A 27,090-nucleotide genomic window follows, 5' to 3' on the forward strand; every position below is an offset into this window, starting at 1 on the left:
GCTATCATGAAAACGTTTTTTGGGTCTTTTTCCAAGAAAGAGCTCACCATAGAACAACTGTTTTGGGAGTCGATGGTCTTCAAGCCGGACAAGATGACCCATCCAACGCATCTGGTTCTTAATAACAATGGTAGCAATACTGGTTGTTTTGGCCTTATTTAAGACATGTGTATCAGGGACAAAGCTATCGCACTTTAAACCAAGAATGTGTCTAAGGCAGTTCTGATGACTTCTCAAGCAATTCTATATGTAACCGGTACAAGGTCCATGTTTCAGAGACAAAGAGTAGGGATGGCACTACACATACACTGAAATTTTAGTTGTCAGAGTTAGATCACCGTCAGGCCAGACTCTATCTTGTAACCTTCCAAAAGCATCTGATGCTTGCTGATTCTCTGTTTTAATTCTGCCTCAAGAGTGCCATCATTTTATAAGGTACTACCAAGGTAGACAAAATTTTTTATGACTTCAAGGCGCTTTCCACAGACGAAGATATCAGTTTCCACATACAGATCATCAGGAGCGGGAGTGTAAATGACTTTAGTTTTCTTAATGCTAACTGTCAGTCCGAAACAGGTACAAGCATTCGTAAAGAGATCCATCACTAGTTGCATGTCTACTGGGGAGTGTGTTACCAGGTTAGCATCATCAGCATACAACAGTTCGCTAACAAGTCCATCACTAACAAGTGTTTTGGCTTGGAATCTTCTGAGATTTAACACCTTTCCAGTCGTTCTAGAACGTTCTAGAGCGACTAGAGCGAAAACAATGTTGGTGCAGCTATATCACACTGCTTGACACCATTATCAATGGGGAATTCTTCCGAAAGCCGACCATTGAAGTTGACCGACCTTTCATACTATGATGGAGTTGCTTGAACTTTTCCATAAAAGCAGACTTTTTTTTTTACGTGTTGCATGTGTTGGGTTTGTTTTTATTTTTATTCATCGTTTGGATTCATTTAATTGTAAACATCATCACTGTCGTCATGATCATTGAGGAATTCTAACGTTTTTAAACACTTCTCTCAATTCAAAAATTAACACTGAGATTCATGACTGCGTTTTTTTATGTGTTGCATATATATATATATATATATATATATATATATATATATATATATATATATATATATATATATATATCTTGTCCGGATTGATGTCTATCAACTCCCACAACAATTGTTTTTTGACAAAAGACCCCAGCACAAGCCAAAAAACGTTTTCGCGATAGCATCAAAGGGAGATTGGTGAACTTTCACGTTTCTGTTGACAGTTGGGAATCCTTAGTATCTGATTGCAAGCACAGTGATATACAGGGGTGCCGATCACTTTGAAGCGGCCAAGATAGACTAAACGAAGCTCAAGAGAGCATGTAGGAAATACTAAACCTTGCCACCCAATCATGGGAATCTCTGGATCTGTGAGATGTGTGACCGGGTTCTGTTGTCCAAGGTAGGTCTTGTTAATCACATGGAAGCGCCTGATAATACGAGTTCTGTTGTTGTTGATTTCATCCAAACCAATGATCGTCATCAGTGTCATGTCTGTTTGATGGTGTTCAGGTCGCTGGCAAAACTGAAAAGTTTTCTTCGGGTCATGGACGTTCAGTGACTGAGGGAGTGGCTCTCGTCTGACAATTATCTATAATATAAATCTCACCTGTCTGTTTTAATGTATGTATGTATGTATGTATGTATGTATGTATGTATGTATGTATGTCTGCCTAAAACTTTCGATAGAGGACACGGATTTTCACGAGATCGGTATCATGTTTCAGATGATGATGACAAATATCGAAAAATTGGCCAAAACATTAATTCATTTACCATCAACTAGACAGTTTTCTACAAGGAGGGGTCGATTTTTTGCGAGCCATTTTTGCAAGTCATTGTATTGATTGGATTGATTTTGCCTAATTTTAACATTCCAAACTTCCAGCCACATCATGGAGTTGCGGTGATACCTCAGATCTTCTTTCACTTTCTTTTCCACCTTCGCGTCACAGATTCGAGCCTGCCTACCTACTACCACTTTTTTTTTTTTTTTTTTGCTCAACACATACCTCCAAACACCCGGGCAACACTGGGCACCTAGGCTAGTCATATACAGATGATGGGTTTTTACATATGTATGGCTAAGTTTCCTTCCTCTTATCTATTTGCCGTTCTAGTATCAAAAGTATTTAAGCTTTTATGCATTTTTATTCTCATAAAATATATATGCTAATTGACATATCAGAATAGATCTTGTAATCTTCTTATTAAATTTACTTATATATATACTAGCCGTTCACCCCGGCTTTGCTCAGGCCCTGTGTACTGTTCATAACTTTTTTATGCATATGTATATATTAAAAAGTGTGAATATGTGCGGTAATGCCTTTCTATGTAATAGGCTTCCTTAACTACCATAGAGAAAAGTTTGTAAGAACCACAGAGGTCAAATTTTTTTAACTTTGATCCCAATTTTGACCACTTAACATTTATTGTTTTGGGCTCAAATCAAGTTAAAATGTTTGACCCATGTCCATGTAATCTACATCTAAAATTTCAAGTGTTTAGACCCAAAATTGGCGGAGGAGTTTGGTAGAGTCTGCAAAGGTCAACTCTTTCAACCTTGACTCCTTGGCAGCATACCATTCCCCAATAACAAAATGTAGAACAATACGGTTACTATTTTTACTAATATTTATAAAAAAAATTTTTTTAAATATAAAATAAAAAAAATAAAGAAATGAAATATTAATATGTATCCATATATCTATAAAAGTGAAAATGCCTGTGTGTGTGTGTGTGTGTCTGTCTGTCTGTGTACATTTCCCTACCAAATAACTATGTCAATTTTCAGTTTACAGACTCGAGATTTGACATAAGGGGTATTGAGATTTGGGAAAATCTTTTTAATCGGTTTTCAGCCAGAAATTTGGCTGTTAAGGGGTCAAAGTTCAACGTTTGACCTTTGAAAACTCTACCAAACTCCTCCGCCAAATTTGGGTCTAAACACTTGAAATTTTAGATGTAGGTTACTTGGACATGGATCAGACTTTTAATTTGACTTTAGCCCAAAACAATAAATGTTAAGGGGTCAAAGTTGTAAAAAATTGACCTCTGCGGTCTGTACCAAATTACTCAGCCAATTTTTGTTCTAAACATTTGAAATTTTTCGTAGTTTAGTGGGGGGTGCCCTTTTCTCTTCCCTGCAACCTCTTTCCCACAGAAGAGACGTAGCGAGCCTGTCCCTGCTTTATCGTTATTTTCATTGCAAGTGCTCATCTGAACTTCAATCTATGGTTCTCCCTCGCCAGACTTTCACGAAAAACACTTGTCTAGCCAGAACCACTATCAACAATTTCTCACACTCTTTATCTGTGCCTACACTTAAACGTAGATTCCATGGACAAGGCTTCTTTCTTAGAACTGTTCACCTGTGGAACTTTATTCTGTTTGCCTGCTTTCCAGCTGACTACAATCTGATTGTCTTCAAGTCCAACGTGAACAAGTTCTTATTGAACCGTCCCCCTAAGTAATCCAAGTAATACAAAATTCCCACTAATGTTTACTATGCTAAAATCACAATGACTATTAACCCTTATCCTCGAGTGGCCTATGGGCCTTAATAAGTGGTGACCCCCAATGTAAAAAAAAAAGGGTAGTCAGACATAGGGCAAACTTTTTAATCGATTTTTGGCCGAAAATTTGGCTTCCAAGAGGTCAGAGTTCAGAAGATTTTACCTTTTCAGTCTCTAGCAAACTATTCAGCCAATTTTGTGTCTAAACATTTGGAATTTTACATAAAGGATATTAAGACATGCAACAAGCCTCCAGCAAGCAACTCCTCTGCCAATTTTGGGTCTAAACACTTGAAATTTTAGATGTAGGTTACCTGGACATGAATCAAACTTTTTAATATATATAAACAAATGCACCAAGGATGGGACGATTCCAATATTTTTTCCGATTCCGATACAATTACCGATTTACTGTAATAAATGTCCGATTCCAATGCAATTACCGATTCCGATTCCGATTCTTTATAAATCTCTAAATATTAAACTATGAAGTTGCTATTTTTCCTGATTACCGTAAAAACACATGTAAAATGTGCAGATATTTTCTCAAATGTAAATATACATTCATGAGGGATGATCTATCGATTTTAGTTTTACTAATGGTTTAGAATCAATACATTTTCATTATTTTATCATTTCTATCAGAAGTAGATATTTTTTCGTTTAAGACAAATAAAAAAGCCAATTAAAAGAATCGTTTTTGGCATCGAAAAAATAGGCACAAATTTTTCCGATCTCGATACCGATTCCGATATCTCAAAAAGTACACGTATTCAATAAAGTGAAACTTCATGGCCGGTTCCCCATTATACCTTATGTTTCTTCAGTGTGAGTCTATCGGTTGCATCTCTGCATTGTTCTGCTTTCTATAGACCCAAATCTTAAATACTTTAACCTATTATTTTTATTTATTTATTTTCCTTTTTTACAATATCGAGTATTTGCGTTCTATCACTGAAGCTAAATTAACCGTTTTTGTCCAGAATTCCTCCGATATTAAAAAATAAATAAATAAATACATAAATAAAGCAAAATCTGTATAATGTATGCACTCGTGAGAATATTGCATTCCAAAAATTACGTAAATTGATTAAGTAGTTTTATTTTTATAAAAAAAAATCATTTTTAACCAATTACTGGGAATTCGTAGGCATTACAACGTAAGTCTTCAAAGTTTGAATTTAGTTGCCTCCCATTTTTTTTATTAGATTGTTTTTAAAATGGTGGACAACGCATGCGTCAGATTTACCCCCCCCCCCTTTTGATCATAAGGAAAAAAAATATGCTATTACCGTCTTGGAAATGAATGCAAATCTAACAGCTTTTGGAATTTTTTTTTTTTATTAAATCATCTATTGACAAAATGATTGCGTGTATATATATATATATATATATATATATATATATATATATATATATATATATATATATATATATATATATATTATTTATAATATTCCGAATTTTATTATGTTTATATAATTGACAATTAAGAATGCGGTAATCGTTCATATACCAATAAATTTTAAGTCAGTATAAAGTATTTGTAAGCTCCAAAATTACCAGTTTTTGTAATCGAGCATTTATATTATTTTCACAAAAACAAGACAACAAAAGTTGGATTGATAGCAACAAGTAGTGTATTTTCAATGTTCGTTACAAATGTTTCGCGACCATTCGGACAATTTCAAACCTTATATTTTGGGGTTTTTTTTTACATGGAGGTCACCACTTATCAAGGCCCAGAAGCCGCTCGGGGATAAGGGTTATTGTGTGTACAGTAATCAATGGGATAGTATCGCAGTAATAGTTAGTATTGGAGATTTGATAAAGTGTCATTACTTAAGGGGGCGGTTCATCAGAAATTTGTTTGTGTTGGACTTAAAGACATCCAAGTTGAAGTCGGGGGGGGGAACAGGCAAGCGGCAGAGTGTTCCACAGGCGTGCAGTTCTAAGAAAGAAGCTTTGTTCATGGAATCTATGTTTTGATTTAGTCACGGATAAAGAATGGGGAAAATTATTGACAGTGGTTTCAGCTAGTCGGGTGTTTTTCATGAAAGATTGGGGAGGGGGGACCAGAGAATGGAGCTCAGACGAGCACTTGCCATGGAAATAACGATAAAACAGAGACAGGCTCGCAACGTCTCTTTTGTGGGAGAGAGGTTGCAGGGAAGAGAAAAGGGCATCCCCACTAAGCCACGAAGTCTATTTTGTACTCTGTCAAGGCAGGATAGGCTGTTTTTAGCAGCTCCTGCCCAGATGTGGCAGCAGTACTCCATCCGTGGACGTACTTGCCTTTTATATAGATAGAGAATTGCATCATTAGTGAGATATCTTCTGGAGCGGTAGAAGGATCCCACCATTTTCCCAGCGACCTTGGCCACAGACTTGATGTAACGGCCTCTAATCAGATGTGTGGAAAAAACACTTTTTTAATGAACAGTATGGAAGCCATTTCCCTTTTAAGGAAAAACTATGTGATAAAAGATTTATAAAAAAAAAAATCCTAAACAAACAGAAAACGGAAAAACCTCTGTAGGAAGAAATGTAGGTAAATCTATTCGTTGCTATCAATTCAATTTATGTTGTCTTCTTTTTGTGAAAATAATATATTTGTGTGTGTGTGTGTGTGTGTGTGTGTTTTCGCACACACGTTTTTTACAATATAACATGCGCTGTTTATTAAAAGTCACCCTCCCCGCCGGCGCGCGCGCGCACGCACGCACACACACACACACACACACACACACACACACACACACACACACACACACACACACAACTTGCTTCTCTTCCTTGACCACATGCTGTCCTTTTTTTCTTTTTCTTTTTCTTCCGTTCTTCTTCCTGAGACGTCAGTGGATGCACACTTGCTTAATTTGCATATGTGTTAAGACAGCTGCTGCTGCTAATATTTTTGCTACTCAGCTATCCTACAGCTGCTGCTGATTTTCTCACACAGCCATATGTGCTATACTACCAAGAGAGCGCATCGCTTCGTTACATATTTATGTAATTTTCTTTTAATGTTAATTTCTTTAAATTTATAAAACCTGCATTTATTTGAAAAAAAATATTTTAGACTTATTTAGAATTTTTAATGTTAGTAAATAGATGTTTGTAAACCAAACAATGGTAACTCAGTTAGCCACAGAATTATGGCTGTTCATTGGAAATGAGAAAATTTGCCATCTTGTGTGCTATTGGTTCAGAAGCAAAATTTAAGCGTTTAGCTAAAAAGGGAATGGGGCGTTTCAGCATGGATGATTCAGCGGAGGAACAATTCGATGTTGACCACGCCAGTCACATTTTTATAAAGATTTTATAACTTTTTTTTTTTTAATAGGAAAAACAATATAAAAATATATCACTTTAAATGTTTTTAAGAAAAATCCTATTTTTACAAAACTCTTTTTGGTTGATTATTTTCTAATTATTTTTTTCAGGATTAAAAAATATTTTAAAGTTTTTTTTTTTAATTAAGAAAAACAATATGGAAATGTAATCTCGTCGTTGACGACTGAATGTTGTTGTTTGTTTTTGTGTTCTGTTTTAAATAAACATGGTTTATTTTAAGTTCTTTTTTAAATCAAATTATATATATATATTTTTTTTTAATAATTTTTATTTCAATTTTATTAAAAGAAAAAAATATCTTCATTTACGGTATTAATTAATGTAATGACAAAGTGAAAATTTAACGCCGAATCAGCCACATGCCAAATCGACTGTGCCAGAGTGGCCAAGCCAAAATGGCAACGCCGAATCGGTCATGCTGAAAGGTACCAAACCCAACTAAAATGCAGGTTTCAAACAAGTTAAAAATTCTTACAGAATTCAACGTCATCTTGTGGTAAATGAAAATTATTGGCAAAATCCCATTACTCCCATCACCACCACCACACAATAACTATTAGATCAAACCAGCGAAAATTCCATTATCCCTAAAAATCAAAATGTGCAACAAACATGACATAGTGGTGTCACTTTGTTTGGTCATATGAGATTCATTTCAACAGCTAACACATTGAATCTTCTTAATATGATTTATAATCATAACACATTAGAGCTCACTCTGTATATTTCTTTTCTGTTTTTGCAGTTAAAATTGTCATGCCTCAGTACTGTGCATATGTACACACACTGACAACTCCAAAAGTTTCCTTCCTTCTCTGAAAACAGGCTTTTTTATCCAAACCGACATCATCTTATTTGCATATGAGTAATGAGATTTCATGCTACTTCGCAAAAATAATAATTAGTGATGGGCCGATTCTAATATTTTTTTTCTGATTCCAATACAATTACCGATTCTGATACAATTACTTATTTCGATTCTGATTCTTTTAAAATATTTTAATATTTAGCTGTACTTTTTTTTTTGGGGGGGGTCGGATTACCGTAAATACCCGTGTAATATATGCATATATTTTTCGGAAATATAAAAATACACTTGTGACTAGGGGGGAAGCTATAGATTTTAGTTTTACTGATAGTTAAAAATACATAATTATGATTTTATTATTAGTAATGGAAAATTAAGGGTTAAACAAAGACAAAAAAAAAAGAAGACAATTGAAAGAATCGTTTTGGACATTGGAAATTTGACACAAATTTTTTTGATACCAATTCTGATATCCCAAAAAGTTCCGATTTTTCCGATTCCCGATTCTGATTAATCGTCCTAACACTAATAATAATCAAGCATGGCCACCATTTTGCTTTTCTTTTTGTCCATAACTGTTACACAAACTCATTCAGAAATTTGAAGAAAATACCTTTAGCACTCGTTACGAATGGTGACAAGGCATTATATCACAAATAGTAAATTAGTAACAAGACCCTTAGATTTGAGCCATGTAAAAGAAAAAAAAAATGACGGAAATACAATTTGATAATAGGAAAACGTTTTCATTGAGTAAACTTTGTTTTTAGCTTAGAAACAACATAAAACCCTGTATCAAACCAACCATATTGATGAGTATCTCTTTAAGATGGGACTATCTTTATATAGAGATACACAACATTGTGCACACCTAATTTGAAAATGTGAGAAAAAAATGAATTGCTTGTCACCTATAATATTGATCTAACTTAAAGTAGCCTGCGGACAAAATTTAGCTATTTAATTATTATTACAATTTTGAATTTTTTTGATGAGGGATGATCGTGTGTACTTCTTTGGATTAACCGGACTAACGTTTCATCTTGAGTGTTATTGCACAACGTTTCGATCGATGTAACTTCTGACCTTCTTCACGTCACCATGGTTGATAAAGGAAAAGGGGCAGTTGACGCGACACTTCCGAGGTTTCGTATTGAAAGTAAATTTACAAAAAAATTATAAAGTCACCAAAATTACCAAGCAAAAACACAAGGGGATATTATTTCTAAATCATTTATAACGAAAGTAAATGGGAGGGGCTAAAGTTTAATTAAATCCATTAACCAGTTTTAAGTTTTTAAAAAAATTTAAAAAAACAAAAAACAAGATATGCACAAAGATACACAATATCGTACATACCAAAACGTGAGAAAAAATAATTTACCTGTCACCTAAAATATTAACCTACCTTAAGTAGCCTGGAGACAATAATTATTAATGACATAAAAAACACACACACACACATAAATAAATGAAAACTATCAAGGACACTAGAGGAAATTATCAATTTTGTTTACACCTAAATTTTATCACAATAATCCCCCAAAATAAACAAAATATCGAAAAGTGGAAATTAAAGTAAATCTCATTATATTTACCTGTCTTTGCACTCTAAACTCTAGGCTTGTTTGTGATACCTAATTTAAAAAATGTCAAAACTGAAACTGTAAATAATATATAATATATATTAATCATTAGTAACAGTGTTAGTGTGTTTAAAATTGCAGGAACCTAAGTGTTCGTGTTATCAACTTAACTGGAGAAAAGAGGACACCTAGAATCATTTTACTTCAAAATGTTAAAAAAGGAAATCCTTCTATAAGAGATTTGATAATTTAAAGTCCAAGTGCACTTGTTCCCATTTAAAATTTATCTTTTTAAAGAAATCTTTTAATTACAGGCAGGAGTTGATATAATAATTACAGGAAATCAGTCGCAAGGACATTCTCTAGTCATATGCTTAGGTTTTTTTATTTGTAAATAATTTGTTTTTAATCCGGAAAGGATGAATTTTGCCTGACCTGTAATTAGTTTCAAATAAACTGACTTTGAAAAGTGACAGTTATATTTTAACTGTTAGGATAAACAATATTTGCTTTAAACAAAGGCAATTAACATGTTTTATAGGACATTTCTTCTCGAATTCTTTCAATTTTATTCTTTTTTCCTCCCTTTTATTTTTTACCTTTCCCTTTTATTTTCTATTTTTATCGTTTTACTTTTCCTTTTTCGCATTTTTGCTTTTTATTCTTTTCATTCTACATCTTTTTTCTTTTTTTGCTTGTCTTTTTTCTTTTCTTTCTTCATCTTTTCATTTCTTTTTTCTTTTTCTTTTTTCTTTTCTTTTTTTTCTTTTCCTGTTTTCATTTCCCTTTTTCCTTTTTGTTTTTTCTTTTTCTCTTTTCCTATTTTTCCTTTCCTTTTTCTTTTCCTTTTTTCTTTTCCTTTTTTCCTTTTCTCTTTATCCGATTCCCTTTTTACACCTAGCATTGCTCAAGAATTTCTATATACAAAATAAACAAAAATTGAATTTAACAAAAAAATTTCGAATCTCTGCTTTTTAAAATGTACATTTTACTTTTTTGTGCCAAATTTTGGCGATACCAATATTAAATTACATAGAAAAAATGCGAGCATGAAAAGTAATATATTTAACATTAAACTTAAAAAAGTAAAATGACTAGTTGTTAAAACTGGAAAAGAAAAAGACAAGATATTCTAGTAAAAAATATAATAAATTTATAACTTAAAATATTGCAGCATTAAGAATTTATATATAATGTTAAACTGAATTTAAAAAAAAATTCTTAATGCTGCAATATTTTAAGTTATTTATTATATTTTTATTAAAATCTTTCTTTTCCAGTTTTAACAACGTCCTTTTACTTTTCTAAATTTAATCTTAACCATATTACTTTTCATGCTCGTATTTTTCTATGTAATCCATGATTATTCCAGGCTTTGCTTTAAATAGTATTTTCTTTTTGTGTTCAATATCATATGCATTGTCAACAATCTATAAAAAAATTATTACCAACTTCTTAAATTGACTAAATAAAAAAATCATTCATGTTTGAATGATTTTTTAGAAACAGTAGGTAAATTATTATTTCCGATTTTGTCTACTATTTTTTTGTGTTTCTACTACCTAATAATTTCTTTATAATAGTTTCTAATAGTTTTTCAATGCTTAAGTTTGAAATGGCATTTTATTTGGTCTTACTTCATTGTACTTGAAACAGCATTAACACCTTGGGTGGATTAAACTGGTTTTACCCATCCTTGCCACTTCATTCCTCAAAAAGGCTAGCCAAAGTCAAATATTCAGTGATCTCTAGCCACTTTCTCTTCCAACGGTCAACTGTAGATTTGAGAACACAGGTTGGATTCAATGTCAGCTTTAATCATCATCAACCAGGTTTTCTTTGTTTATCACATGATTTTTCCAGTGAAGCTAAGATGGATTTTCTTGGTTGATGATTAAGGGCATGACCTAGCCAGCATATACGTTTCATGAGAATGATTTGTTGAAGGAAATTAATTTAGTAGGAGAAACATACTGTTTAAGAAGTACTGCCACCATCGGACACAGAAAGACCATGAGACAGGTAATGGTGTTTAAAGGTTCCAGTCACCTAGCATCTTCTACTCTTATATATTATTATTATTGGCTCACAAGTAGCTTTCACACAGGTTATCAAAGATTTCTCCTTGAAAACAGCCTGTGGTGTTCCCTGGAAGCTGAGTGACAAAGGTCTCCCCAGATTTCCAGTAGTCTCCACCTCTTTCGGTAGTATTTGCAAATAAATTTGCATTATCGCAACAGCTGCTTGCCATTGATTTCTTGTTGGCAGCGGCTATTGGTTTTCATTGGAATTTGAGTGACAATAAGCCTCCCCAAGGTCTCAGTTCTCTTTGCCCTTATCCAGCAGAGATCTGGCCAGTGCTCTCTCCTCGGTATTTCCTTCCTCCATGACTTTACTTGGCTGTTTGATCTCACTTTTTCTTTTTTTTTTTTTTTGAGAGGGAGTCAGTGATGTGGTAATCGGGGGTGGGGGTGGGGTTAAAGAACTTATAGATATGCGGCTTCAATGCATTTGGTTCCATGGGACATTTCATGTTTTTGCCTCTGCAGCAGTTTATCTGGTCCGCGCTTGTTTTTTTATGTGTGTTAGTCTCCACATTCAAGGGTTTTCCTTAATATTTCATCTGTTTTCATTATTGTTGTTTGTTGTATTTTTTCCAGTCGTTCCTATGATTCCAATTTCTCCCATTCTTTTTCGGAATTATTCCTAGTACTCCTACTATTATAGGTATTATTTTGATTTTCTTCATCTTCCATATTCCTTTCAGCTCTCTCACTAGGTCTGTGTATTTGCTCCATTTCCCCTTTTCTTTGATATTCACCCTGTGGTCGGCTGGAACAGCAAAGTCTATGATTTGACAGGATTATGCTTTCTTGTTAATTATTGCAATATCTGGTCTTCTTGCCTGTATGGGTTTATCAGTTTGTATGTCCATGTCCCATAGGACATTGTGATTCTCGTTTTCAAGTACTGTTGCTGGCTTATGTTTGTACCATTTGTCTGTGCGTTCGAGATGCAGTTGGTTGCATAGTTCCTAGGGTACTGCCCTTCTCACTTTGTCATGTCTGTTCTTGTATTCCTTTTGGGTCAGTTTGCTGCATTCACTTACTATATGGTTTATTGTTTCGTCTCTTTGTCCACAGAGTCTGCATTTGCTGTTTTCTTGTGTTTTGTCGATGTTTGATTTGATGTGGTTGGTTCTTATCAAGTTTTCTTGTGCTGCGGCTATTAGGGATTGAGTTTCTCAGCTTATGTGTACTTTTCACACCCATGTTCAAGTGTTTTCGTTGTTGTCATCTTTTGTCATCCTTATGAATCTTCTGTGTAGTTGTTTCTCTTCCCATTTTTCTTTTCTTGTTTTATCCTTGTCTCTCTGTTTTCTGTTTTATTGATTTTTTTCTGTGTCTCTTGCTGCCATGATTGTTCTTTCAGTGTTTTGCATTATGTATTTTTCTAGTTCTTTTTTTGGTATCATTCACACAGTCTTCTATGCAGACCAGTCCCCTCCCGCCATCTTTCCTTTTAGCATAGAGTCGGTCAACATCGTCCGTCAGGTAGTGCATTGTACATGGTCATGAGTTTCCTGGTCTTCTGATCTAAGTGTCTCAGTTCTTCTTCAGTCCACCCTATGAACAGTCTAGAGTATCTTACTTCTGACACTACCCATGTATTTATGCCTTTCATTAGGTTTTTGCTTTATAATTTAGTTTCCAGAAGTTTTCTTGTTCTCTTGAGGTATAGTTGTTGTTATCTCACCACGTTTTAGTCAACTAATTCTCTGGCCTTCAGGGCTCGTGGCATAGTGGATATGGGGCGTTGAGTCACTATGGTTCTAGGTGAGCATTGTCTGAAGATAGCAGTTTCAATCCTACCCAAGCAGGCCAGAGGATTACATGAAGATGAAGATAACAATCCACAAAAGAATGAATCTTCCAATCTTATTGGTCATACTTGCTGCCATAAAGGAGGATCGTTTGCACCTGATCCTTATTTTGATGCTGTACATTTCAGATTTTGACCAAAGCCGAAAATTGAATCAGCAGAAAGCATGATATGAAAGGTCAGTTCACTCTTTGATGTTAGTTCCACCTTGAACCAAATATGTGTGTGATATGTGATGGTGATGCTAAGATATGTGAAGCTCTCAACATCATCATCATGAACATCATCTTTGAGGACAATGGATGTTTTATCTGTTGGAGCAAAGTTGGTATCAAGTATTTTTGTTTTCGAGGCATTTATTTTCATCCCAACCTGTGATGTAACGTGCTGAAGCTTATTAATATATGACTGGGAATTAGTAAATGTTTTGATGAGTAGCGCAATATCATTTGCATAATTGAAAGTTTGTGATGGCAAAGTTACATCCAATAATGATACCAGGAAACTCTTTTAAGGCATTCAAAGTGATATAGTCAATGGTGTAATTGAAAGGTGTTTCAAGCCAGACTATTTTAACCTTAACCCTAACCCTAACTAAAGGGTTCTAAAATCTTACCGTACATGTGTATGCAGGATTGTGTTGAGCAGTATGGTCTTTTAAGAAGACTGAGAAGTTTAAGCGCAATAACTTCTGGTCGACAGTCGGATGCAACGTTAAAATCAATAAAATAGATAACTTATCTTTGCTAGAAAGTACCAACGATATTTAGGGTAAAGATTTGATCAGAACATTGAACATTAGTTTGATCTAGTTCCGACGTTGAGTTCTGATTGAAATTGTTTTAAAAGAATCAAAGCGAATATTTTAGCAGACACATCGATCAGGTTGATACCATGCTGTAGTATTATTTATCACCTTTCTTTGGTACTTGTGTTGCATCACTCCAGTGTTGGGAGTATTCCAGTCTTCCAGATCTTGTTCATATGATGGATTGCAGGTCCTAGTATATTTGCATTGCATTTGAGGATCTCAGCCTGGATGTTATCTTTGCCCTAAACTTCGTTATTTTTTAGACAACAACCTTTTCAAGGATGATAGGATTTGTTTGACAGTCATAATCACTTGGGTCCGATTTATTCATAGGATTAATTTTATTTGATCTGTCATGCTTAAGTTTGAAATGGTATTTTATTTTGTCAGTTGTGCTTAAAAATAAGGAAACGTGATTAAACAGAAACGGAGTATCCACAAAAGTTTCAATATGTGTGTGTGTGTGTGTGTGTGTGTGTGTGTGTGTGTGTGTGTGTGTGATTAATTGCTGGTGGTTGCTCTACTAGATCTGTCTAGTAAAGAGGGTGATTAATTTCCTAGAAAGAAAAAAAAAACAATACCTCTGAAAGGGTATATGAACGCCTATGGGGTCAGAAGCCAACTAGCACCTATGTTGTTCTTTTTACAAGGTGCAAATGTGGATCCTCGGCTTAATAGAAAGCAACTCATCTAGGACAAAGTAAAATCTAATATAAAACGACATGAAAAATTTATAGGTAAACACACAGGAACTTTACTAGATCAAACAGGGACTCCTCAACCACTGTAGTGGCAATCCATATAGGAGAAAAACTCCAAATATCTCGTATAGATTAATCGTCACTATGTGCTATTGGAAAACTATACCATACTTGAAAATAAATAAACTCACACACAACTACCTCCTTGATCTTTTCGTGTTTTCTTGTGATGCATTTGTACAAGCATCACTTAACGTAAAGTTCCAAGTCCACTTGTGATACACAGTTGGTGACGTATACAGGTCTAACAAACTGGCAGTGTGTAGCTCGAATTGTGCACAATAGTAGCTCATATCTTATTGTAACAAAATGTAGTAGGCAAAAATCAGGAACAAAGATAGGAAATAGTCAGTTTTGCCCTGCACCACCCACCTCTAGAAGAGAGGGATGTCTTGGCTGTAATGACCGTAGAGAAAGACAAAGAAGGAGACAAAAAAAAAGGCAGAAGAAAACTCACTTCTCGCAGATTTGTGGTTTGTCACAAAGAACAATCCAACCGCCAGAAACACCTACACACAACCTGCAGGACACTGCCTGACTGCTTCCCAGTGTCCTGCCTTTATAGCGGCTGGGAATTATATATTTGCATAACTGTGTGAGAACACACGCAATTCTGTGAGAATTGCATGGGGTCGACACCAATAAAAACCCATGGATGCCATCTTGGACCTCTCTTCCACTCTCTTCCCTTCGGCCCGCAACACAACAACAGATGTATCCGAAGTAAGCTCTTTATTTCCCCCCATTTTGGTTATTGCCAATTCCGCTACACTTCAGTTGTCTAATCGAGACGAGAGGCATGATTTGGTAGAGTTAAGAGTGTCAAAGCACTCTTTCTAGGAAAGTATTGCTTGCTTCGTCCAGGGATTAAAAAAGGTATCCCAAACAAATGCTTTGCCTGAAAATCTGGCTTGTAGCTGCAGCGAGTGGCTTGTTCATTTTGTGGTAACAAAATTAAGGACAATAAATCAGCATTATCAAGAAACGACAAGCATACAAATCGATTTTCTACCTCCATCGACATGAAAGTTGCATGCTGGAATATATGAACATTACTTGACAGTGAGTTGTCTGAAAGGCCACACCACAGAACCGTTCTGTTAAGGGAGCTTTCTTTGTATGACGGCACTTACTCTGTGCAAAAAATCTTGTATCATTACAAATAATTTTTCTGAGATACTTCTTACTGATGATGCTAAACTCAGAGAACAAGAAGGAAACCTGCTGATAAAGGAAGAGAGCAGGGTGTATGTTTTGCCATTAAATCTCCCCCCCCCCCCTCTTTAAAAACTTGTAGAACTTCCATTTGGTAAATCGGAACATATTTTTTCTTTACATCTCCCTCTGCAACAAAAACGTTTTGTGTCAGTTTATGCCCCAACCATGTTCAAGATCAGTGGTGGCTTAAGAAGGCAGAAGAAGCAGAACTCGCAGAAAACAGAAAGAACTCAAGACTGTTTTACTTACTAATCAAAGAGCTTTATGGTCTGCAGCAATCAACAATCAAAATCAAAAGCCGGTGCTACCTTGAGACAACTAGAAGATATCAATTACTATCCAATCATTGACGAATCTGTATTGGATTTTATTAAGCCCCATGAACCAATCATGCCTCGTGATTAAATGGCTTCTAGAGGTGAGATAAAAGATTTTGTGAGTCAAATAAATAAAAACAAAGCACCAGGAATGGATGACAGCAGATGAGAAAATGATCGATCTGGAGCAAGTCACCCAAGGTGTATAGGAAAGTGGATTGCCTTAAGGGTGGAGTCATGCGATACCTGTGTCATTGTATTAGAAGGGTTCCTGTACTAATTTAATAGCTAGGAGTCAAGGGTGGCTTTGTAACTGGGTTTGAATCTCCTGACTAATAGTAAGTATACTGATGATTACATATGCATAAAACACAAGTGTCTGTAGGTATAAAAATAATCGCTAATATTTATTTATAAAAATATTATCGTTATACTAGACTACCCGTGACCCATTGGGTCAGTATGTTATATGAGCTATGAAATTCATGTATGAGCGTGGCACTTGTGACGTAAAGAAAATAGTTTTTTTTTGACATAACAGAAACATTTCTATGAAAGTATATTAAAATGAAAAAAAAATATAGATAGATTTCTATGAGCCGTTCTACTTATTATAATTGATTATTTTTGAAAAAAGAAATTTACAGTTACTGAATTATAAGTGGTTGGCCATACTTATAGGTAAATGTGCACTGAACAGATACCATAATACTTATTATAGTTAAATTCAAATTTGATATATCTTTTTTTTGTTGGGTTTTTTTTTTTTACATCATTCAGTTCTGTATTACGTTTAAGTTATTTTAAACCCAACACTTCCCATGTTAAATAATAATTTCGAAATAATAACGTTAATATTTCAGTGCGCAGGTCATGCGCGCATGCGCAACCGGATGTCGTAAACTAGAAAGTGGGTTACATACATCGTTACAAAACCATTTGAGTTTTATAATGATATATATATATATATATATATATATATATATATATATTAGAGAGCTTGCGATTTTTTATAAACTCCTTATGAACTTTTTATACTTTTTTTGAAGAGCTCCATTTTTTCTTTTTTAATTTCTCTCTAATCTACCCCATTTTTCATTTTTTCTTTTTGGCGTCAAGAGGTTCCAGGTCGCCTGATGAAGTCTCTTTGACTGAAACAGATGGCTATTTGTAGCGACCCTATGTAACTGTTTACCCCAAATAATAAAAAATATTTTGCTCTTTTTATTGAGCACTATTTAACAACCTCGTTGTCTTCATTAGTTCTGACTTTTGAACACCTCTGACCGAATGGTTAACTGTAGGCATAGACCGATTCATACCATCTAAAAAATTCCAACAAAAACCTTACAGCTAGCCATGGTTCTCCCCAAAATGTGCTGCTGCTATCGCACACAGAAATCACTTTTTCCATAACTACCAACGTAATAGATGCATTGAGACTAACGCTGCTTTCAGGAACGCCAGCAACCACTGTAAAAGAGTAATAAAAAATGCAAGAGAGCTATACGCCCAGTCTGTTAAATCCAAAGTAGCTGATCAGCAGCTTGGTTCCCACCAGTTTTGGCAAATAACAAATAGGATCCTGAACAGAAGTGTGCGTTCTAACCCAACCATTATCAATGGACCAGAGGTCATCTCGTCAGCATCAGACAAGGCCAGACTATTTGCAAAGAACTTTGCAGCTATGTGACGAAGGCCATCAACTCCCCATATTTCCTCCTATAACACAGAACACGCTAGGTAACATACAAATATCTGTGCTTGAGGTCGCCAAGCTAACCAAGAACCTTGATTCCAGTAAAGCAACTGGCCCTGATGGCATCCCAATTATAGTGTTAAAAAAGATTCAACCAGAACTTGCTCCCATACTTACGAAACTGTTTAAGCGTTGCCTTAAGGAGAAGTGCTTTCCGACTTCCTGGAAAACCTCATCAATATGCCCCGTATTTAAGAATTCAGGTGAAAAGTCATCTCCCTCTCAGTACAGACCAATAAGTCTCCTGTGTGTTATGAGTAAGTTACTGGAATCCATATTAAATAGAGAAATAGTCAACCACCTCAGCAGAAATAACCTTCTTAGTGACACACAATATGGTTTCCGTTCTGCAAGATCTACCGCAGATGTGCTAACGGTTATATCTCACAGGATTAGTGAATCTCTTGACAAAGGCTTCCTTTCTAGGGCAATTGCTCTTGACATATCAAAGGCCTTCGACAAGGTATGGCATAAGGGCCTACTTCACAAGATTTGCAGCTATGGTATAACTGGAAATGTTTTCTCAATCATTAAATCATTTCTCTCCGATAGGCTCATAAGAGTAGTGGTCGATGGACAAAAATCAGAGGCCTGCAGTATTAAGGGTCAATCCTGGGGCCAACTCTCTTCCTGATCTACATCAATGATCTCCCTAAACACATACTTAAATCATTCGTTGACATCTATGCTGATGACACGACCATCTATGGCAACACATCAAAGGCTGTAAATGACAAAGTTCTCTCTGATTCTCTCTCCTCTGATCTCGAGCACGTGGTTCAGTGGGGGAAGACGTGGCTGGTTACCTTTAATGCGTCTAAAACCAAACTCCTATCTTTACATCATCAACGCTCTGATCCCCATCTGGCATCAATTGAAATGGATGGCTCTCGTCTAGGAGAAGCCCCCTGTTTTGACAAGCTTCTGGGTTTGTCCTTTACTCCTGATCTGAAATGGAACACGTACATCAAGTCTGTTGCCAAGGTCGCTGGAAAGATGGTGGGATCCTTCTACCGCTCCAGAAGATATCTCACTACTGATACAGTTCTCTATCTATATAAAAGTACGTCCAAGGATGGAATATTGCTGCCATATCTGGGCAGGATCTGCTAAAAACAGCCTATCCTGCCTTGACAGAGTACAAAATAGACTTTGTGGCTTAGTGGGGGATGCCCTTCTCTCTACCTTGCAACCTCTCTCCCACAGAAGAGACGTTGCGAGCCTATCCTTGTTTCATCGTTATTTCCATGGCAGGTGCTCGTCTGAACTCCAATCTCTGGTCCCCCCTCACCAATCCTTCACGAAAAACACCCGTCTAGCTTAATCCACTGTAAAAACTTTCCCCCACTCTTTATCTGTGCCTAAATCAAAACGCAGATTCCATGAACAAAGCTTCTTTCTTAGAACTGCACGCCTGTGGAACTCTGTTCCCTCTGCCTGCTTCTCACCTGACTACAACCTGGATGTCTTCAAGCCCAACGTTAACAAATTCCTAATGAACCGCCCTCTTGAGTAAACACTTCATTAAATCTCCACACTAACGTACTGTACTTGCAACAACCCTTATCCCTGAGTGGCTTCCGGGCCTTGATAAGTGGTGACCACCGTGTAAAAAAAAAAAAATATATATGTATATATATATATTTACACAAAAAATCTTGTATCATTACAAATAATTTTTTACTGCTGCATTGGCAGATTAATGTACCATGATGCATCATTGCACCCTCGAATTTTCAACCAAAGCAAACTCGCATCATTTCAAATTCCTCTTGGATACTCAAACCACTGTTCTAATCTTGAGTGTCATTTTCAAAACGTTTCAGGTGTATCTTGTAAAACTTGGTAACGTTTCTGGACTGAAACTTTGTGAAAATTACACTCAAAATACGAATGGTAGTCTGAAGAATCCAAATAATATGAATAATAACGAATAAGAATACAGATAATGCAAAAAAATCATACATCTTTACATAACTCAATGTCTGTGTGCATGTGCGCTTTATAGAAAAAAGGTTAGAGAATCTACATAGAATCTAAAATCTATTCTAATGTAACATTAACTAAGGAAGACAATGGAAGTGTTCCTGAATCTCTAAAAGGGGGGTTAAATTTGGAAAGAAAATGCTGTAATTTCAATGTGTTCTTTTTATTCGGCATTTTCATTCAAAATTATTGAACGTTTCTTAAGCTTCTCTTTGAACTAGGAAGGAATGGCAAAAAAAAACTTGGAAATTGATTTGGAGTACTCTTTAATTTTATTTGTTTTGAATTGAAAGCCATTTTTGGTTTCAGAAAATAAAAAAAAATCTTGTTCCAAACAAAATGGTAGTCGTCAATCAAAGAAGCTTGGAATTGTACAAACCAAGAAGATGAAGAATAGGTCTTCCGTTGGGTAGTTGATCTCTACAAGTGTTGGATTGTAAAAGTCTGCAGATGGAAAACAAATTCCTTCCGGTGTTGGACACAAAAAAATCATGCTCGGGAATGTTGAAAGATTAAAATATATTTATGGAGCAATTCTGGTTTTTGATTGGTTGCTAGCAGAAGGTAGGTTCTGTTTGATTGGTCAGTTCCTATCGTCAGTGTCTATAAGTAGAACCTTCCAACTTTCTGTAATCATAAACTTTATTGTATCAAAAATATTGCAACAATTTAAGTAGTTTCAGTAGTAGTCTAACAGAAGCAATAAATGTAAAATTATAGCTTTACATTTGGTAACAGAAGAGACGTTGCGAGCCTGTCTCTGCTTTATCGTCATTTTCATGGAAAGTGCTCGTCTGAACTTCAATCTATCGTCCTCTCCCTCGCCACTTTCATAAAAAACACTCGTCTAGCCTAAACCACTATCACTAATTTCCCACACTCTTTATCTGTGCCTAAACCTAAATGTAGATTCCATGAACAAAGCTTCTTTCTTAGAACTGCACGCCTGTGAAATTCTCTTCTGCTTGCCTGCTTTCCAGCTGACTACAATCTGATTGTTTTCAAGTCCAACGTAAACAAGTTCTTGATGAACCGTCCCCACTAAGTAATCCAATTTACAAAATTTCCACTACTTATGTTTACTACGCTATAATCACATTGACTAATGTATACCCATTAACCCTCATCCTCGAGTGGCCTCCAGGCCTTGATAAGTGGTGATTCCTGTGTAAAAAATAAAAGTGGTATATAATAATTCAAAAGTGCTCAACATCCTAGATAGAGCAGCATTGCTTGAGAGAAAGATTTTCACTGTATTTTATAACGCTATTATTGCAACGTGGTCATTACATTTTAACAAAGACCTGACATTGTGTATGAAAGTCTCACAAGATACAAAGGAAAACTATTTGATTCAAGTTTTTTGCAGTTGAAAGAATAGGCATTTATTACCGATCCACATCAAGCCACCTGACATGTATTTTCCAAGCCAGTGACAACATGGTAGCATTCTTACTTTTCCCTTCTCTGGGTCAATTAACAGTTTATCAGTCTGCAATTATAAACCAGCTGCTATGTCTGCAGTTCGCCTCACAGCACATGATCGTACACCAATTTTGTTAAAAGTTGGGAGGATTAGCAAGTCTTGCATTTTATTTAAATGTTCCTCTCACACCGACACATGCTTAAAAGTCCAGTCATGCCTCGAAGGGGATAAAAATATCTCTTTACGCTAGTACATGGTTAAAAACTCTCCCATGTCGATACATGTTTTTTAATTTTAAAATTTTTTTCTTCCTTTTCCTTCACTGTGACGTCACCTCGCACCACTGCTTAGTCATTTGTATATGTGAGATGCTGCTGCTGTTACCTGTGGCTTCCTTACATAATTTTGTAAATGTACTCTGTGCTGCTTCAGAGTCAGTGTTCGATATTCTAGATAGTGTAGATGCTTGCAATAATAAAGTAATAAATTTTCAATGTGGTATATGCTTGATGGAGAAAAGAAAGAAAACTCTGTGTTGCTCGGGGATACACTAAAATAATATAGGCTTCATTATATTATTAAGATGTTAGGTGAAGATAAGATCTCAGCGTTGCCCGGGAATAAATTAAAACAAATATAGTGTTCTTTACATTTTTAAGGAAGTGGGTGAGGAAGAAACTCTGTATTGCCCGGGAGCAATAATTTAAAAACCCAGAGCTTAAATGAATGACTTATATTATTATTATTTTTAATACATTAAACCAAGAGAGAGGAAAACAAGAGAGAGGAATGGGCTAGGCAGAGGGGAAAGAGAAGTGCGAGGAGAGGATGTGGAAAAATGGGGAAAGAGAAAAAACAGATAGACTGAGATAGTTAAAGAGGTAGGCGTTTTAATATAAAGATGTTACACAAACATTTTAAGCTCTTATATTTTGTTTTTATTTATGCCTCCGTCCCCGGTAATTCTGTGTAGGCCTAGTTAATGATAAAAAGATTTTTAATTAAATTTTTTTTTTATTGCACTGTCCTTTCCATCATCTTCCTTTTTTATTTTCCAAAGTTTTTTGTTTCATTTCCTGTTTTTTTTCCTTCTCTTCTCTTTTTCTCATTTCATTACTACTTACTCGTCTTTTCTTCGGTACTTTGTGCACTTCTTCTGCTTCTTCACTCTCTGAACTTTTCCGCCCTCTCAGTCTATGCACTTCTTCTGCACCTACACTTCTTGCACTTCTTCTGCTTGTTTCACTTTTTGCACTTTTTCTGCTCCCTTCGCTCATTGCACTTCTTCCACCTCTTCACTATCACCACTTCTTCTTCCCTTTAATCCTCTGCATTTCTCCTGCCCGCTTCATTCTTTGCACTTCTTCCACCCCTTCACTCTCTGCACTTTTTCCGTCCCTTTCAATCTCTAGAACATTTGTCACCTGTCTTCTTTGCACTTATGTTTCCTTTAAAAAAATTCTTTTCATTTTATTAATCCTTTTTGCTTTTTGTTCATCTTCATGCAATATGTTTCTCATTTTAGCTATTAATCCTGCTTCTATCTGTAATCTCTTTCTATAGTAACAAAAACCTCTTTCAACTTATCATTTCCCTCCAAATAAAACAGTAACACTTGTATTTTGTAAATTGTATACAATGTATTCTTTATAGAAAAAATTGTTTGTGTTATGTAAATAAAGTAAATACATTAACCATAGTCGAAGGCAACCTGAAAATTACCTTTTTATTGGCTGCCACACAGAGATGTAGGGGAGCACATCATTTTTTCACTGGATTGTTCCATTTACTTTTAATCTTCACCTTATAAATTTTTAAAATTCATTCTCATCCCAAATATGGCATAGTGTCATTTGAACATAAGCACTATTTGGGATTGTGTCTAACAGGGGACTGTGAGGAGTGAAATAGTAAGATGTCTGTTCACATTACATTTAAACTTCTGCATGTTACTACAGTCAGGGAATTAGGAAGCAGGAAGAATAGAAGGCTTTTTAGGAACCTCTACAGTGTTGGGGTAGGATTTTGCTGCTCATCGGGTTAATGAAGGGTATTTTCATTGAGCAGGTACCAGTACTCCGAGTTCATCAGAGTTCATCAGAACACATTCCATTTAAGTACTTCTAAAACAGGCTCAGGGATGATACATTGTGGCGATGGGACAGAGGTTGGATCTTGGCTGACAATGCAGGAGGTATTAGATTGGAGACACTTTGGAACCTTGTCTAAAAGTGAGAAACTTTTAGTAGATGTACCAACCCAGATGTGACAGCAATACTCCATTTATGCGCGAATTGTGGCTTTGTAAGAATATAGGATGACCTCAGGTATTTCAATCTTAAATATTATTTCAATCTTAAATATTGTTTAAATCTTAAATATTGTTTAAATCTTAAATATTATTTCAATCTTAAATATTGTTTAAATCTTAAATATTATATACAGATGGACAAAACCGCCGCTAAAGATGTAGGGACACATTAAAAACAAAACTGAAATCTTTTTACACAAAAATTTATTTGAAATATTTACAATCTTGACCTTTTTTTCAATTAATTTTTTTTCTTTTGTTTAATAGAACTTATTTATTTTCAGATGTGTTCAAGTACCTATAAGACCCTCTCCATTTGTCTGTCATGTTTAAATGCAAATTAGCATGTTCATCAGTAAATGAACATTTTGTATGGATGCATCTTATTAGCATCTAAGAATCTCTAAGACGATTTGCACATCTGTTGGTCAGTCTGTTATCCTTAAGTTTGAAATAGAATTTTCATTGGTCTGCAATGAAATAGGATTTTCGTTGGTTTGTCATTTTTAAAGCTGAAATAGCATTTCTGTTTTTCATGCTTGATTTTAAAATTATATTTTCGTTGGTTTGTTGTAAAATAGCATTTTCATTACTCTGTCATGAAATAGCAACTCTTGCCCAGATGTGGCAACAGTACTCCATTTTAGGGCATACCTGGCTCCCATACAAAGAGAAGATTGCATCGGCAGTGAGATACCTGCTGGAGTGGTAGAATGAGCCAACCAGCGATCGTGGAAACAGATTTGATGTATGTGTTCCATTTCAGATCAGGAATGAATGTCAGTCCTAGAAGGTTCTCCAAGACGAGAGCCATTCATTTTAATTGCGGCATGATGGGAGTCAAAGTGATTATGATGAAAAAAAGAGAAGCTTGGTTTTCAATGCATTAAAATTAACCAATCACCTTTTTCCCCATTGCACCACGTTCTCAAGAGCAGAAGAGAGAGAATCAGAAAGATCTTGGTCATTGCTGGCCTTTGAAGTATTGCCATAGATTGTGGTGTCATCAGCATAGAAATGATCTAAGAATGTTATTTGGGAGATCATTGATGTAGATTAGGAAGAGAGTTGGGCCCAGGGTCAGTGTTAATACTATAAGTTTCTGAATTCTGTCCATCAACAACTACTCTTATTTCTAGCAGAGAGAAAGGATTTACTAATTGAGAAGATATTTCCAGCTATTTCATAGCTGGCGATCTTATGAAGTAGACCTTCATGCCATACTTTATCAAAAGCCTTTGATATGTCAAGAGCTATTGCTCTAGAAACGAAATCCCTATGTAATATAACAGTTAGTACATCAGCTGTAGATCTCACAGAACAGAAACCATATTGCATGTCACTAACGAGGTTATTTTTGTTGAGGTAGTTAACCACTTTTCTATTTATCACAGATTCCAGCAACTTACTGGAGAGTAGACAATGCATTGTCGGCAGCTCCTGTTACTTGCTTCTCCTAATTTGTCTCTCAATCCTCATCTAGAACGAGTGATTTTTCAGACAAAGGGAGAAGAAAAAGCTGTACTCTAGTTGGACAGTGTTTTTGCATGAGTAGTCACCTGAGATGTCTGAAATTTTCTGTTTCTATCCTTGTAACCATATCCCTAATAAGGGTGCTGGAGGTGAACATTTTTCTGGGCTGATGTTATTTGCCTGATAGTCAGGAACTCGACATTTGGACTAACCACTAAGGAGGTCGTCCTTTCAAAGGGTGCAAAGTACTGGGGCTGCTGTATTGCTATTTAGTGAATGGATTCTGGACCATGCAGTAGCTTCTGGTGGGGCTTATCAATGCCATATTAGTGGGTAATTTAAACGGCTTTACCTTATCATAGACTACAAAAGAATATTCTTTCGTTTCTTTTTCTCTCTTACTTTCCCTCTCTGTCTTGCTCTAACCAAGTATGCCGATCTATTCGACAAATCCTAAAACTCCATCATGAAAAGTCTCACGAAAGAATACACAATTAAATCCAGAAATCCAACTTCCAACATAAACCTCCATTACCATGTCTCCTTCTCCAACATCAGGGGTTGAAATCCAATTACAGGAAACCAAACTAGGCTTATTCTTCCTAAGCGAAAGTGGCATTGGACTGACTATTTTTCTAGATGTTCGTAATTAATGGATATTCTAATGTATCATCCAAATCTGACCCCCAAGCCCAAAGGCATGGAATATGTGCCTACATTAGAGATGGCTTTCCATGTGGTAGAGACATCTCCAGAGAAGACCCTAAATTACCCTATATGTGCTTTCAGGTGGCACTTGCTCACACCACTGCGTTTATTTTGCCTTCTATTGCTCCCATGACAGCAGAGTTACTATCTTTAAGAGAATATCTGAGAAAATTGACCACATCCTGTCTGCTCATCTCTCAGCTAACATACACGTTTATGGTGACTTCAATGTTCATAATGTTGAATGGTTAGCCCACTCAAACAATGCAAATGATGAGGGGAGGTTCTGTCACGATTTCTCCATTGCTTATGGCCTAACTAAATATTTTTCATGAACCCACCCGTGTGACCGACACTGATGGTCAGTATGCAAGTCTCCTACACCATTTTCTCACAACTTGCCTAAGCTATGTTCATTTTCCTTTCTGTCTGTACTGGGATCTTCCGACCACTTGGTTGTCTCAGTTAAGATAAAAACAAAATGTAATAAGTCCTCCTACATACCTCTCCATCATACATTATATCAATACTCTATGGCTGATTGGGATAGCTTCCGTACATTTATATCAGGTTTACCCTTACGTACCATGTTTAAAAAGAACATGTCCTCTATAGTATCATACCTGACTGAATGGTTAATTGTTGCTTCTTACTCTCCAAAATATTCCAGCAAAAACCTAACAGCCAGCCATGATTCTCTCCAGAATGTGCTGCTGCCATTGTGCACAGAAATCACTTTTTCCATTGCTTCCAACATAATAGTTGTACTAAGAAGTAAAGCCGCTTTCAGGACTGCTAGCAACCACTGTTAAAGAGTAATAAATAATGCAAGAGAGTTGTATGCTCAGCCCATCAAGTCCAAAATAGTTGAGCAGCGGTTTGGTCCCCACCGATTTTGGCAAATAACAAACAGAGTCCTAAATAGAAATGTGTAATCTATCCCAACTATCATCAATAGAGCTGAGGTAATCTCATCATCATTGGACAAAGCCAAACTCTTTGTCAAGAACTATGCAGCTAATTGTACCCTATTCGATAAGGGTCACCAACCCCCCACCCCCGTACTTCCTCGTGGCTGAAAACACGCTATGCAACATACAAATATCTATGCATGATG

Source organism: Euprymna scolopes, chromosome 38 (assembly GCF_053919585.1).
Source record: "Euprymna scolopes isolate OS-2025 chromosome 38, ASM5391958v1, whole genome shotgun sequence".
In the NCBI taxonomy this organism is placed as follows: Eukaryota; Metazoa; Mollusca; class Cephalopoda; order Sepiida; family Sepiolidae; genus Euprymna; species Euprymna scolopes.